The sequence below is a fragment of the Heterocephalus glaber genome, unplaced genomic scaffold (genome assembly GCF_053883595.1).
Source record: "Heterocephalus glaber isolate CG9 unplaced genomic scaffold, H.glaber_assembly_v1.0 deba00001504, whole genome shotgun sequence".
NCBI classification, from domain to species: Eukaryota; Metazoa; Chordata; class Mammalia; order Rodentia; family Bathyergidae; genus Heterocephalus; species Heterocephalus glaber.
Genome location: NW_028258324.1, coordinates 2911505 through 2924876, shown reverse-complemented (window position 1 = coordinate 2924876; position 13372 = coordinate 2911505). Strand labels below are relative to the sequence as shown.

Here is a 13372-nt window from a genome sequence, read left to right as displayed (position 1 = left end):
AAAGTTACAGTACTTTCAGAGAATTCAACCTAGAAGAAAATGAGGCTGTATCTTAAAAGTAAAAACAAAGCCTTTTATTCTCTAAAGTTAGACATGCGGTATGCAGTAGAGATCATTTTTAATTAGAAGAGTGAAATGATATTTTTCAGATACATGAAAGCTGGGACCATTGAGCATCATGAGACACAAAATAAACCAGGGAAGTTCTTAAGGATTCAGATAATTGAAAATTGAGAGAAATGAAGACCTAAGGAGAAACAGGTTAAAAGAATGTTAAATACTGAGAAAACAGCTCTGTAATTTTTCTCTTTTCTGAGTTTCTTTAGAGACAAGTGATTGTTTCAAGGGAAAACTGGGTCAATATACTGTGGAATCTATAATATCTGTAGAATCAAAAGAGAAAACAAAAGGCAAAAATGGTAGAAAGAAGTGTAGTGTGAAGGCTTTATATTTTAATATATAATATTTAATTAGGGTCCCATGATGGGTGAAGACGTAATTCTTAAGATGGTCCTACTCAGCACCCCTTTGTACACATAAAACTCACTGAGAAAACTGAGGAGTTCGTGGTGAGCTGGGATTCAGAATGCTCTGCAAAGGGCTCATTGTGTTGAAGGCATGGGTGTCAGCTGACATTCCTTGGGGAACTCACTGGATTATGAGGGTTCTGACTCTATCAAGTGGATTATCCATTGAGGTTTTTTTTCCTCTCCAAAAAAGTTTATTAGCATGATTAAAAACATTTTCTTGAATAATAACAGAAAGAGTTTCTAAACATGAAAGAGTATCAGTGGCTATACCTTATAACCAGTATTTGGAACTGAGTGGATAACTTTATTGCTGGTCTTCATTTTATTAAAAACATCCATGTATTGGTTCCATGAAGCCATGACTATTGCTTTGGGAATGAGTCCCTACTGCAATTAAGTATAAAAAATATCTTCTATCATAATTGAAGCGTGACCTGCATTGGAGTGTGACTCTGAGTAAAGAGTTGATAAAAATCCACAAAGAATCGGGTTTCTGTTTTTTAAAAACATTCCTTTTACACACTACAAAGAAATAATTAGTATTTTGGCTTTTTAAATTCCTATAGGACATTTAGAATGGCAGTGCCCAAAGGTCCTCCCATTACACAACTGTGAACACAGACCCTCTTCTGGAGGGCGGGTACTGAGGGTGGACTTTGGCCTCCACGTGTTTACACTGGTTTGAGAACAAAGTCAGCATCATCCAGAACGTAGTAGTCATTATACATGTTGCCTTCACACAGGTATGGCAGTCTGGTGAAAGCTTCTATGACAAAGCTGGCTTTTCTGAACACTTCAGGCAGGCTGTTGTTCTTCCCAATTCTGTCCCTTGATTTCCAAAATTTCTGATGTTTTTTCCCACTTGCCACCTACGTTTTCCACATAAGGATGAAAGGGCAGGACCAGGGCAAGGATGACCCTGCCTCTAGTTGGCTCCAAGACACTTCTGATATCTTTCAACAAAGTCAGGGGCTGATCACAGTGGTCCAGCAAATTCAAGCAGCTGATGACATCATACTGGAATCCTGTATTCTGCCATTCGTTGATACCAAGCACTCTGTATTTCTTCTTCTGAAGCTGCATATCATAGTTTCAGAAAGCTCAGTGGCACAGATTTCTTCAAAATGAGGGCTCATGATTTTTGTGACTTCTCCATCTCCAGCACCTAAATCTCTGAAGTTGATCTCGTGAAAACACAAACATTGAGCCTCTTCCCAGCAAACCATTGATAGATGTTCTAGACATAAACGGGCTAAAGACAGATGACACGAAAGAATGATATAACTGGATAAACAGCCAGCCTGATTTTTCAATGCTGTCGTTTAAGATCTGTGTCCCTTGATCAAGGTGACTCTGAGCGAAGACTGCCTGCAGTGACTGACATAACTTCTCTCTGTTGCACACATACCTCTGGTGGGTCTCCTTCCTGCCGCCCGCGGCCGCCGCCCGCCCACCCGGGCCGGTTCGTCATGTTCAGGTCCAGGGAGTTGGAGAGCGGGCTCCGCAGCGTCCACATCCTCCGCGCCAGCCAGGCTCAGGAGCAGCCCGCCCGCCCACAGTCTCATCGGGAGCCGCGGCCGACCCTTGATCACCGCCCTGCCGGGGTGAGGAAGGGGAGGCACCGCCACCTCCGGCCACCCCAGCCGCCGTCAGGGTTCCAGCCACCACTCCCAACTTGCCCATCCGGCCCTTCAGGGCCGAGGCCAGGGGTTGGCTGAGGAGGAGGGGCCGGCGCTCAGCCTGCTTGCCTACCTCTCGCTTCCGCTCCTATCCGTTGAGTTTATAAACCAAATCGAGTATTAGGGTAGAGCCTGGTCGGAAGAAGTAGATCCCTAGGGTTGTTCCTGGGAAGGTACGCATTGTCCCAGATGTCATTTTCTCTGGCTCATTCCGTCTCCCCTTGCCTCCTGGCTGCCATGAGGTGAGAAACATTCTTTTTGCCACACCTTTTCACTATGATTTTCTGCCTACCCTCAGACCCTGAAACATGTTACTGCAGTGCACTCGGTTAGCAAGCAGTGCTTATACACACCCAGAAACCATGGAGCCCGTTCACTATGGACTGAAACCTCTGAAACCATGAGCCAAATAATCCTCCCCTCTTCTAAGTACTTTTCGTTTGGTGTTTGTTCACAGCAATGAAAAACTGAGGACCACATGAGATATTCTGAAACATTATATTGGACAGTAGTAACACAGGGAAATACTAAAAATCTAAAACCATTAGGTTAAAAAGACTTTTTTTGTGTGAAAAGTAGCTATCTTATTCCAAACACAAAACAAACCTAGTGAGGAGATGGCATTGTTTACTGTTTGCCTGTCTTTGAATATCTAGCAAAAGAGTAGCGAACTGCATTCCTGTACTTAGCACCGTATCAGTCTGCTATGAAATACTATTGAGGGCAAGCCGTGGGGAAAACTTGGTCTCACCCAGGACATCACTGGTCAATGAAATGTTTTCATAGCCTGGTCACATGTACTGTGCTTTGCATTTTATTCTTCATTAAACTTGATAGACGGTCGTCCCTCAGACATCAGTTGTAGAGGGAAAAGACCCAACATCCATACTGGAAGCATAACAGACCTGGCCTGGCTGTTTGGTTATCAGGTGAAGTGGGACATTACATACTGACAAAAGGATAAAAAGAACATAGAGGGGCTGTGTATTCAACTAATTAAAGAACACAAAAACAAATGAAAATATAAAAACACAAAAGAACAATAAATCAAAAATTATACATCCCTCAAGTCCTCTCTTGATAGTTTGTAAAGCAGCTAGAGAGGTGGAAACCAAGAAAGAGAGCCAAGTTTTGAGTGGGTCTCACCAGCTTGACCTGAGTGATGTTTATTAAATGCTTTACCAACTGCATCAAATATGTACTTTTTTCTGTTTTTCAAAAACATTTTTATGAGTATATGTTTGCCATACATAATGATTGCATTTGACATTAGGAAATTTGTACCTGTACATAATATATCTTAATTCTTCGTATTTTCTCCATTCCTTCAACCCTTAATCCCCTCCCCATTTAGGAAAGCTTTGTTTCAGTTTTTCCTTCCATATTCTTTTTAAAGTCCCTTCTCCTTTCCTTCCCTTCTCCTCCCCCCACCTTGTTCCCCATCCCATTTGAACATGTTCTTCCTACTTCTCAGTATCTGTCTTCCATTATGATTCCTATTTATCCTTTGGGGTTATCACACAGGAAAAATAATGTGATATTTAAACTGCATCCATTTATCTCAAAATACCTCAAATGTATCATTGTTTATGGCAGACTATTACTACATTGTATAAAAATACCAATTTTTTAATCCATTCATCCATGAATGGGCTTATAGGCTGTTTTCAAAATTTGACTATTATAAATTATGTGGCCATAAACATGGGTAAAATATGCATTCTTTTTACAGTCACATAAATCATTTGCCAAGATAGGTCTGTGTTAAACTGTTAGCTTTCCCATCGATGGGACAAAATACTCAACACTCACAACTGAAAGAGAAGTTTAATTTAGTTCATGGTTTCAGGAGATTCATTCCATCATCAGCCAGTTCCAAGATATAAATGGCATGGCAGAAGAAAGCTGCCTAAGTCATGACAGGCAGGAAGTAGAGAGAAGAGAGGTGCCCAGGTCAAGAATACACCTGTCCAAGTAACACACCCAGTGACTCATCTCTTCTGACTTGGACTTACCTTTGAACACATGGGACCTGGGGACCATTTTAGATTCAAAACATAGCATTCCTCCTCAAGCCTCCAAAAGACTCATGTCTATCTCATTCTGCAAAATGCAATTAGCCTGTTCTAAAATTTGCCAGCATTGCTAAAACTTCCAAGTCCAAGTGCCCTCTGAGCCTCAAGGCAAACTCTTAGCTATGGCCCCTCTAAAAATCAAAAAGAAAGGTAAATGCTTGCTACATACAATGGCACAGGGTAAACATTTCCTCTCCAAAAGGAAGGAATAGGTGCATAGAAAGGAATGGGAGCAAACCAGGTCTGAAACCCTGCCAGGCAAACATCAGATCCTGTAGTTCCATACCTAGCACTTGTAGCGGGTTGTGGTGAGATAAGACCTCCAAAGGGCTTGGGCAACTCTGCCAGTAAGGCCTGACTAGCTGAAGCCCATGTGACCCCTCTCTTGGGATGGTTCCACTTGCTGTCACTTTCCTGGCATCTCCAATTTCCTGAGTTATCCACTGTACCTTTGGTTTAATTCTCATAGTTTCAAGCCTTGCCCTCTCAGTGGTTCCTGATATGGATTCAGACTTGTCACATATTTTTGCCTGCCCTCCAAGGCCTTCTCAAATGTGGATAAAAGCCTATGTGGCCCCAGAACCCTCACTTTCTGCATGTCTGAGAAGCCAGCACCAAGTGAATGACACCAAGTTCTGCCACCAGCTCCAGTGGTGTCCTGGCCCCCTTGGGGTATGACTGCAGCAGCTTGTGAGTGCCTGGAGTAGAAACCTATTGCTCTACAGCTGTGAATGTGTAGGATGTCCTGGGGTTCTGTGTTGCAATCAAAGTCTTTCAAAGGAGTATACCCTTTTAAAATAGTTTACCCTTGAGCTTCCCATGGGTGGCGTCTTTCCTCAAAGCATCTTTCCTATTTTCCTGACCCAAAGTACTTGGCTTCTTTTCATTAGACCTGATCTTGGCAATAACCTCATTCTCCTTGGCCCTGACTTTACAGGTGCTTCTTTTGTGGATAAACTGCAAACTTTTTGCATATTTCAGGTCTGCTTTTCACTCCAGATTCTCACTGTTCATCTGTTGAAAGTAGCCAGCGATTTGCATGCCACAACCTGAACTTTGGGCTGCCTTGAAATTTCCTCTATCAGATTAATTAGTCTACCACATTTAAATTCAACCTCACACAAAATCCGAGAACTTGGACAAAACCTAGACAAATTTTTGTGAGAATGAAACACTCATAGCCTCTAGTCCAGTTTCCAAGGGAGTCCTTGTTCCCAACTGGAACCTCCTGTGCCTGGCCTTACTACCTGTACTCCTCACAGCATGCTGGTCTTCTGAGTGCCAACCAGGCTGACCCATCAACCTTGTCTTACATCTTTCTAGGGCTTCTCTAGCCTGCATGTCCAAACCTTCCCAAATTCCTCCTGCAAACCAGTTGCAAAGACTTTGGAATCACAAGGTCAGGTAGTCATAGAAATAAACCTGGTACCAATTTTCTATATTAGCTTTCCCATTGCGGAGACAAATACCCAGCACCCACATCTTAAGGAGGAGAGGGTTTAAGTTGGCTCATGGTTTTAGGGGATTCAGTCCATGATTGGCTAGTTTCAAGGTAGAAGTGGCACGATGGAAAGGCATTATGAAGGAAAGCTGCTCAATGGATGGCTGCTAGGAAGCTGATAAGAGAAAGGAGGAATCAAGGACAAGAGCACACCCTTTCAGGACATGATTGCAGTGATCCACCACTTGGGCCTGGGCCCCAGACCCAAACACATGATACCTTTGGGCAACATTTTAGGTCTAAACTGTCACATGGTATATAATTTTTAAATATTTCTAAGTAATTTCCAAACTCAAAATTGGACAGGCTATATTCTCCAGGTATACAAGATTATATTGAACCCCCCCCACAAGATTTATTAATACTGTGAATATTGGAGAAGTCATGAAAACAGGTCTATATAACTGTTTTCAAAGTAAAATCACAAAAGCATTTAGAAACTCTTTCAATCTGAGTGAACTGTCAAATGTCTGTCATGGTTGCAGCTGTTTCTGGAACTTGATAAGTGTATAGTTTTAACTGTTTATATCAGGAAAAAGGAAGGATTTAAATCATGAGTTTCCAACCTTTTAGCTTGCCTGGGCTGCACTGAGTGAAGAGGAATTGTCTTGAGCAATTCATACAATAGAGAATGTAATTAATGTGCATAAGCAACAAAACTTGTTTTATTTTAAAATGTTTTCATTATAATATTATAAAAAGAGGACAACAGACACAAAACTAGTAGGTGTTTTTTACTTTATTTTGTGAGACTAATTCAATGGAAGTGGTTTCAATTCTTACTGAGTTCCCAAGGTGCTTGTGAGAAATTGTTGATCTGATTTTTCTCTTTGTGTGTTTCATCCATGAAGAGAGTTGTTCACAAATGTGCACACTGCCTTAAAGTGATAACTTGAGTAAGGCAAGACTATGGAAGGAGGGGTATTTTTTTCTCTGAGAAGTGGCATCTCTTAAAAGTCTAATAAAGAGACAGGATCACATTTTTTTTTATTAAATTCTTTTATTGGTACATTGTAGGTGTACAACACAATTACATTTCTCATTGGGAATTGTACCTTTACATGATGCATCTTGGTTCTTATTTTTCCCCATTTCTAGCCCTCCCTTCACCACCTCCACCCTTCCCTATTTACAAAGACTTTATTTCCATTTTTTCCATTTCTCATCATTTTTCCTTTCCCTTCTTTCCTTTCCCCTGCCCCTCCCACTACCCCTACCCCTTTGGACCTTTTATTCCTATTTTACATTATCGATTATTCATTCTAATCATTGGTACATTTTAGGTATACAATATAATGACATTCATCATTGGAAATTTGCACCTTTACATAGTCTCTCTTGGTTCTTATTTTTCACCCTTGCCCAGCCCTCCCTTCAACCCCTCCATTCCTCCCTATTTACAAAGATTTTGTTCCTATTTTTCCATTTTCTCATATTAATCCCATTCCCTTCTATCCTTTCCCCTAGCCCTCCCACTACCTTCCCCTTTGCCCCTTTTCTTCCTATTTCACATGACCTATTATACATTTAGTCCTTGTTTACACTTTCAGTTTCTCACACCAGAGAAACTATTTGGTATTTATTCATGTGAGGATCACATTTTTTTGAGTTGAATGTCTGATTGCAACTCAATAAATTAGCAACCATTTATTTTTCTAGTATGAGATATATTGTCTATATAGTAATTATAAAAAGATGTTGAGCAAAAAACTATTTAATACATTTTTGTACTTCCTATATCACTTCTGCTAATGTATTTCAATGTACTAGTCAATGAAGTAACACAACAAGCCCAAGTTTAATTGAATAAAAAAACTTACATGTCTACTTAACAGCACCTGTCCTCACAGGCACTGCTCACATCTAGTAGGTGGAAGCACTATCATGTGCTGTCTCTGCATTTTACTCTCCAATCGCACCAGTTCATGTTATGTCTGATACTCAGGATTGCATCTGACTGACTGTTAGGCACAGCAGGCTGAGGGAGCTTTGCGCTGTGCCCTCCTCTGTAACGCAGTCAGCTGTCACCTGTCCCGTCTGCACCGGAGCACTGTGCAGTGAAGTCATGGAAGACAGCGTTGAAACTCCCGTAATCATGTTAGACGTTTACAGTCTTGCGGGGCCATATTAATAGATGTCCAGGTCTCCAGGTGGCCAGCAGGCTGTGGGTTGGACACTCCTGAGTTAGAGTAAATTAGGTTACACTGTTAGGTTAAGAAGCTAGAAAAAGAAGGGGAAATGAATATAAACTAGCAGAAGAAACTAAATAAAAGACTTAAAATGGAAACAATGAAATAGAAGGGAAGGAAAAGCATAGTGAATACTGAAAAGATTTCATCCAAGTTCGAATAAAGGTAGTTGGTGGGGGGAGCTCATCTTGTTCCTACCCTGGGGGAGCTTTTCAGGCTTTCTCCACCGGGGATTGTGCTGGCTGTACATTTCCTAGCGTGTGTTGGGTGTTTTTATTGTGAAAAGGTGTAGGGCTTCCCTTTTTATGGCAATAGTACTTTTGCAGGACAAAAGTTTATTCTCTGTGAGGAACTGGTGCATGTTTATAACACACAATTCCTTTGTAAAACCCCTTCCATGCCCTCACGCTCACCTTCACTCATCTCTTGCTCCTCTTCCTTTTCTTTTTTATATGTTTGCTGTGCATCGTGTTTATTTTCCTGGTGTGAAATTAGCGCATGTATGTAATGCGTCTTCATTCCTTTTCTCATCTCCTTTCCCTCTTTCCTCCCCCCCACTCCCTCCCTCCTTCTCTTGATCCTCTCCGCATTTGTGAAAGATCTATCTCCCTACTTCCTATTATTTGTTTTTTATTTTGCTCTTTCTTTATACTTTGAGTTACTCATATAGGAGAAATCATGCAATATTTAATCTTGCACCTGATTTATTTCACATAAAATTACGATCTCAAGGTGCATCCACCTTCCTACAAATGACTCGAGATTATCCTTCGTTATGGTAAAGTAGTACTCCATTGTGTATAAATTGCACATTTTAAAAAATCTATTCATCTGTTGATGGACACACAGGCTGCTTCCAAGATGTTGCTATTATGAATTGTGCTGCTATAAAAAATGAATATGCATGGATATGATGTTTTTAAATTTGGGAAGATACCTAGGAGGGGAACAACTGGGTCAAATGGAGTTTCTAGTTTCAGTTATTTGAGCAATCTCCATGCTGAGCTCTAGAGTGATTGTACTAGTTTACATTTCCCCCAACAGAGTAGAAGATTCTATTATCTCTGAAGCCTGTCTAGCATTCGTTATTTGATCTCTTGATGATGGCCATTCTTTCTGGAGTAAGATGGAATCTCAGGGTTCTTTTAATGTGTATTTCTCTAATGGTCAGAGATAAGGGACATTTTCTCATGTATTTATTGGCCATTTGTACCTTTTTTTTTTGCTGTACCGGTGATCGAACTCAGGACCTTGTGCTTGCGAGGCAGACATGGTGCCACTGAGCTAAATCCCTGCGCCATTTGTTTTTTTGTTTTTTTTTTGAGACAGGGTCTCACTAGTTCAGGCTGCCCTTAAACTCACTATGTAACCCAGGCTGGATTTGAACTCACAGTGATCCTCCTGCCTCTGTCTCCCGAGTGCTGGGATTACAGGCATGTGCCACTATTCCCAGTCTCATTTGTACTTCTGTGAAATGTCTATTCATTTCATGTACACATTTTTTTATTTGGTCTTTTATTTTGGGGGGGGTCTGATTTTTTGAGGTCCTTATATATTCCTGCCTGTTGTGCCCCATTGAGAGTAGTGTGTGCTTTTGTTTTTCTTTGCTTTTTCCTATGAATACCATGTATTACACTAATTTTGTGTGATGAAACCAGAATGCAATGCTGGGGTACATCCCAGTGAACATGCTTGTTTTCACTGACTAGTATTCTGTTGAAGGTATTTTCAGTCATATCCATAAAGGGCTGTGGCTTCTTCAGTGACTGGAAAGAAGGATTGAGCCTACCAGGTGGTACACTTGTACTGGATGCCACCCTAACTGGCCCACTTTGAAGTTCCCAGGTGACCAGTGTCCAGGGTGGGGAGGCAAACATGGGAATGCATGCTGTCCTATCTGGCGGAAGAGGTGGAGCTAGTGGGCAAGAGCACCCGAGCAGTTGGGTGCAGGCCAGAGGCAGATGGACGGTGTGAGCCTGGTGCAGCCCCAGCTGGTGAGTGGAGACGGTGGGTGAGGAGACAGAGGCATTGGAGGAGGGGGCTCTTAGAGGCAGTGGGAGTTGGGAGGTGTGACTGCCTCAGAAATCCTGTCCCATGTGGCCTTTGGGACCCAATGGGAAATCACAGTCCTTGGCTTCCCTCTCCCCAAGAGGCAACCACAGAGGAGACTCTTTTACATTTGCAGCCTCGTTTTCCCTCTTATGGCCTAGGGCCATGGAGGGAGGCAGAGGGTCCTGGTTATGAAGCTTTGCCTTCCTCAGTCCCCTCACTCGTGGGATGGTGTGGCTGTTCAACAGTGTGCTCAGCAGGGGGATCTTGCACCTTCCGTTGAGGTGTGCGGGCCACCTACCCCAGCCACTGTCACCCTGGAGACATTGCCCTGGGAGTGCTGATTGTCCCTGGCTCCTTCACAGAGCCCTCTTCTGGCACCTCTTGTGTGAACCCAAAACTTGAGCTCAGAGGGCGAGTGTGTGACCCCAGAGCCCACCTTATTGACATGCACAGCCGGGGCTCCCTGGCACCTGGGCAGTGGGCCTTTGCCCTGCCTGGGCGGCTCTGGAGCCTCACCATTGGCCCTGTAATGACGAACATGGCACATGTGCGTCTGCCTCTGAGGCTGGGTGCGTCCACTTGACTCTTCATGCTCTAACAGATGGTGTGGTGGTGGCTGGGGTACAGGGGTCTGTAGTTTGGCAGTATGGTCCTCTCCTCTTACACAGGGAGGAATGCCCTCTTTACATTTGTAAATTTAAAAAACAACCGATTATATCTCAGGCTGTGTTCTGGGCAGCAGGGATAGTAGATGTGAACAGATCCACCGGGAATCCCTGTTTTGGTTCCAGTAGGAGGCTGCTGTCCCCGTTGTGTGTCCCTAGAATTCGGGCAGGAAACTCAGGCAAGCAGGACTGAATCCAGAAGAACCTGATCTCTCCTCACCATCCTTGGCTCCATTTCCACTGCTGCGTTATTCTAAAACATGCCTCCGATCACGTCACTTTGCTGTCCGAATCCCTCCTGGGCACATCATAGAAAGGTCACCTTCAGGAGCCACCTCTTTGCCTCTGCAGGTCCCTGCCCCAAAGCCTTGGCAACTTAGTGGCTTAGTGAGAACTTGTCTCCAAATAAAAAATTTCTACTATTCCCCTGTGTAGCACTGCTAGGCCTGCAGGTCTGTGAGGAGCCGCATAAGCGAGTCTTTATTGCACAGGATGGGGTTTGTTAAAGTTGTCAAGAATAAGGCCCACTTTAAGACATACTAAGTGAAGTTTAGAAGAAGACAAGAGGGCAAAACTGATTACTATGCTCGGAAATGCTTGGTGATCCAGGACAAAAATAAGCACAACACACCTAAGTACAGGATGATAGTTCGTGTAACTAACAGAGATATCATGTGTCAGATTGCTTATGCCTATATTGAAGGGAATATGACAGTCTGCGCAGCATATGCATATGAACTACCAAAATATGGTGTGAAAGTTGGCCCAACAAATTATGCTGCAGCATATTGTACTGGTTTGCTGCTGGCCGGCAGGCTTCTTAATAGGTTTGGCATGGATAAGATCTATGAAGGCCAGGTGGAGGTGACTGGGGATGAATACAATGAGGAAAGCATTGATGGTCAACCTGGTGCCTTCACCTGCTATTTGGATGCAGGCCTTGCCAAACTACAACTGGCAATAAAGTTTTTGGAGCTCTGAAGGGTGCTGTGGATGGAGGCTTGTCTAACCCTCACAGTACCAAATGATTCCCTGGTTATGATTCTGAAAGCAAGGAGTTAAATGCCGGAGTACATCAGAAGCACATCATGGGTCAGAACATTGCCGATTATGTGTTACCTAATGGAAGAAGATGAAGATGGTTACAAGAAATGGTTCTCTCAGTACATAAAGAACAATGTAACTCCAGACATGATGGAGGAGATGTATAAGAAAGCTCATGCTGTTATATGAGAGAATCCAGTCTATGAAAAGAAGCTGAAGAGAGAAGTTAAAATGAGAGGTGGAACTGTCCCAAAATGTCCCTTGCCCAGAAGATAGGGTAGCTCAAAAGAAGGCAAGCTTCCTCAGAGCTCAGGAGCAGGCTACTGAGAGTTAAACCAAATTTTCTATGAAGGTTTTTCAGATAACAACCAATAAACTTATTCATTGAGAAAAAAAATTTTCTAAAAAGGACTGGTGATATAGTTTAGTTAAAGGCTCTGGGTTCAATACCTGGTACCAGTACACACACACACACACACACACACACACACACACACGCGTGCACACACACACTGTTTTGGTGACTATCCTTGAATATACTTCTTTTTGGATAGTTGTAAAAAAGTTTTGGGTTTTATTCCTATGGATTTGGTGAGTCAAATGGTATGCTCATTTCATGTTGTAATGAATAAAGCCAAATCTATTGTTTGTTAGTTTGAAAAATAGTCTTGCTATGTAGTTCAGGCTGGCCTTGAACTCACTATGTAACCCAGGCTGGCCTTGAAGTTATGGAATCCTTCTGCCTCAGCCACCCAGGGGCTGGGATTATAGGGATGCACCACCCTGCCCAGTTAAAGAAAAAAAAAATTTTTTTTTTTGGTACCAGGAATGGCGGCGAAACCACTGAGCTAAATCCCCAGCCCCCCGCCCAATTTTTTTTTTTTTTTGTGACAGTGTCTCGCTATATAGTTAAGGCTGACTTTGAACTCACTATGTAGTCCAGGCCTCAAACTCATGACAATCATCTTGCCTCAGCCTCCCAAGTGCTGGGATTACAGGTGTGCACACACCAGGTTCCAGTTTAAAATTTTATTTTGAGGCAGGTGTGGTGATAATCAGCATGCCTGGCAGAGCGACTGGCTGCAATCCCAGCCTAAACTGCAAAGTGAGACTCTCTCAAAAAATTTAAAAAAAATTCTTTTGAGACAGTCTCACTAAGTTTCCCTGGCTGCCCTTAAACTGCCATCTTCTTGCCACATCTTCTCTAGCAGTTGGGCTTATAGGGTGTACTACTGTGCCAGGCTGTGTGTGTGTGTGTGTGTGTGTGTGTGTGTGTGTGTGTGTGTGTGGTGGTGGTGTTGGAGATAGAACAGAATCCACGGCCTTGCACCTGTTAGGCAAACACTTCATACAATTAAAGCACTGCTTCCTTCACTGAGAAAGTCTTGGTGTGAAAAAACTATCAGCTGCCCAGAACAGTGTGCCCAATGAGATAGTAAAAATTGGTTTTGGGAGAATGTATTAAAGTTAAAAAATTGTTCTCTTCCTTATGTGATAATATGGAAGTGTTAAGGATTGACACATAACAGGGTGCAAAGCGACCTCTGCGGAGATAGTTAACCCAGACGCCAGAGAAGAAAACCAAATTCAGGAATACTTCCGGGAAAAATAAACCCATTTGGCGGCACCCCCAAACC

At 42.7% G+C, this 13372-nt stretch overlaps 2 pseudogenes; one reads left to right on the top strand and one right to left on the bottom strand.

The window, feature by feature from the left end:
* Positions 1 to 698: 698 nt before the first annotated feature.
* On the bottom strand, positions 699 to 2095 carry LOC101726177 (protein-L-histidine N-pros-methyltransferase pseudogene; annotated as a pseudogene).
* A 9088-nt stretch (positions 2096 to 11183) lies between these two features.
* LOC101725819 (large ribosomal subunit protein uL18 pseudogene) lies at positions 11184 to 12069 on the top strand (annotated as a pseudogene).
* The last annotated feature ends 1303 nt before the right edge of the window (positions 12070 to 13372 follow it).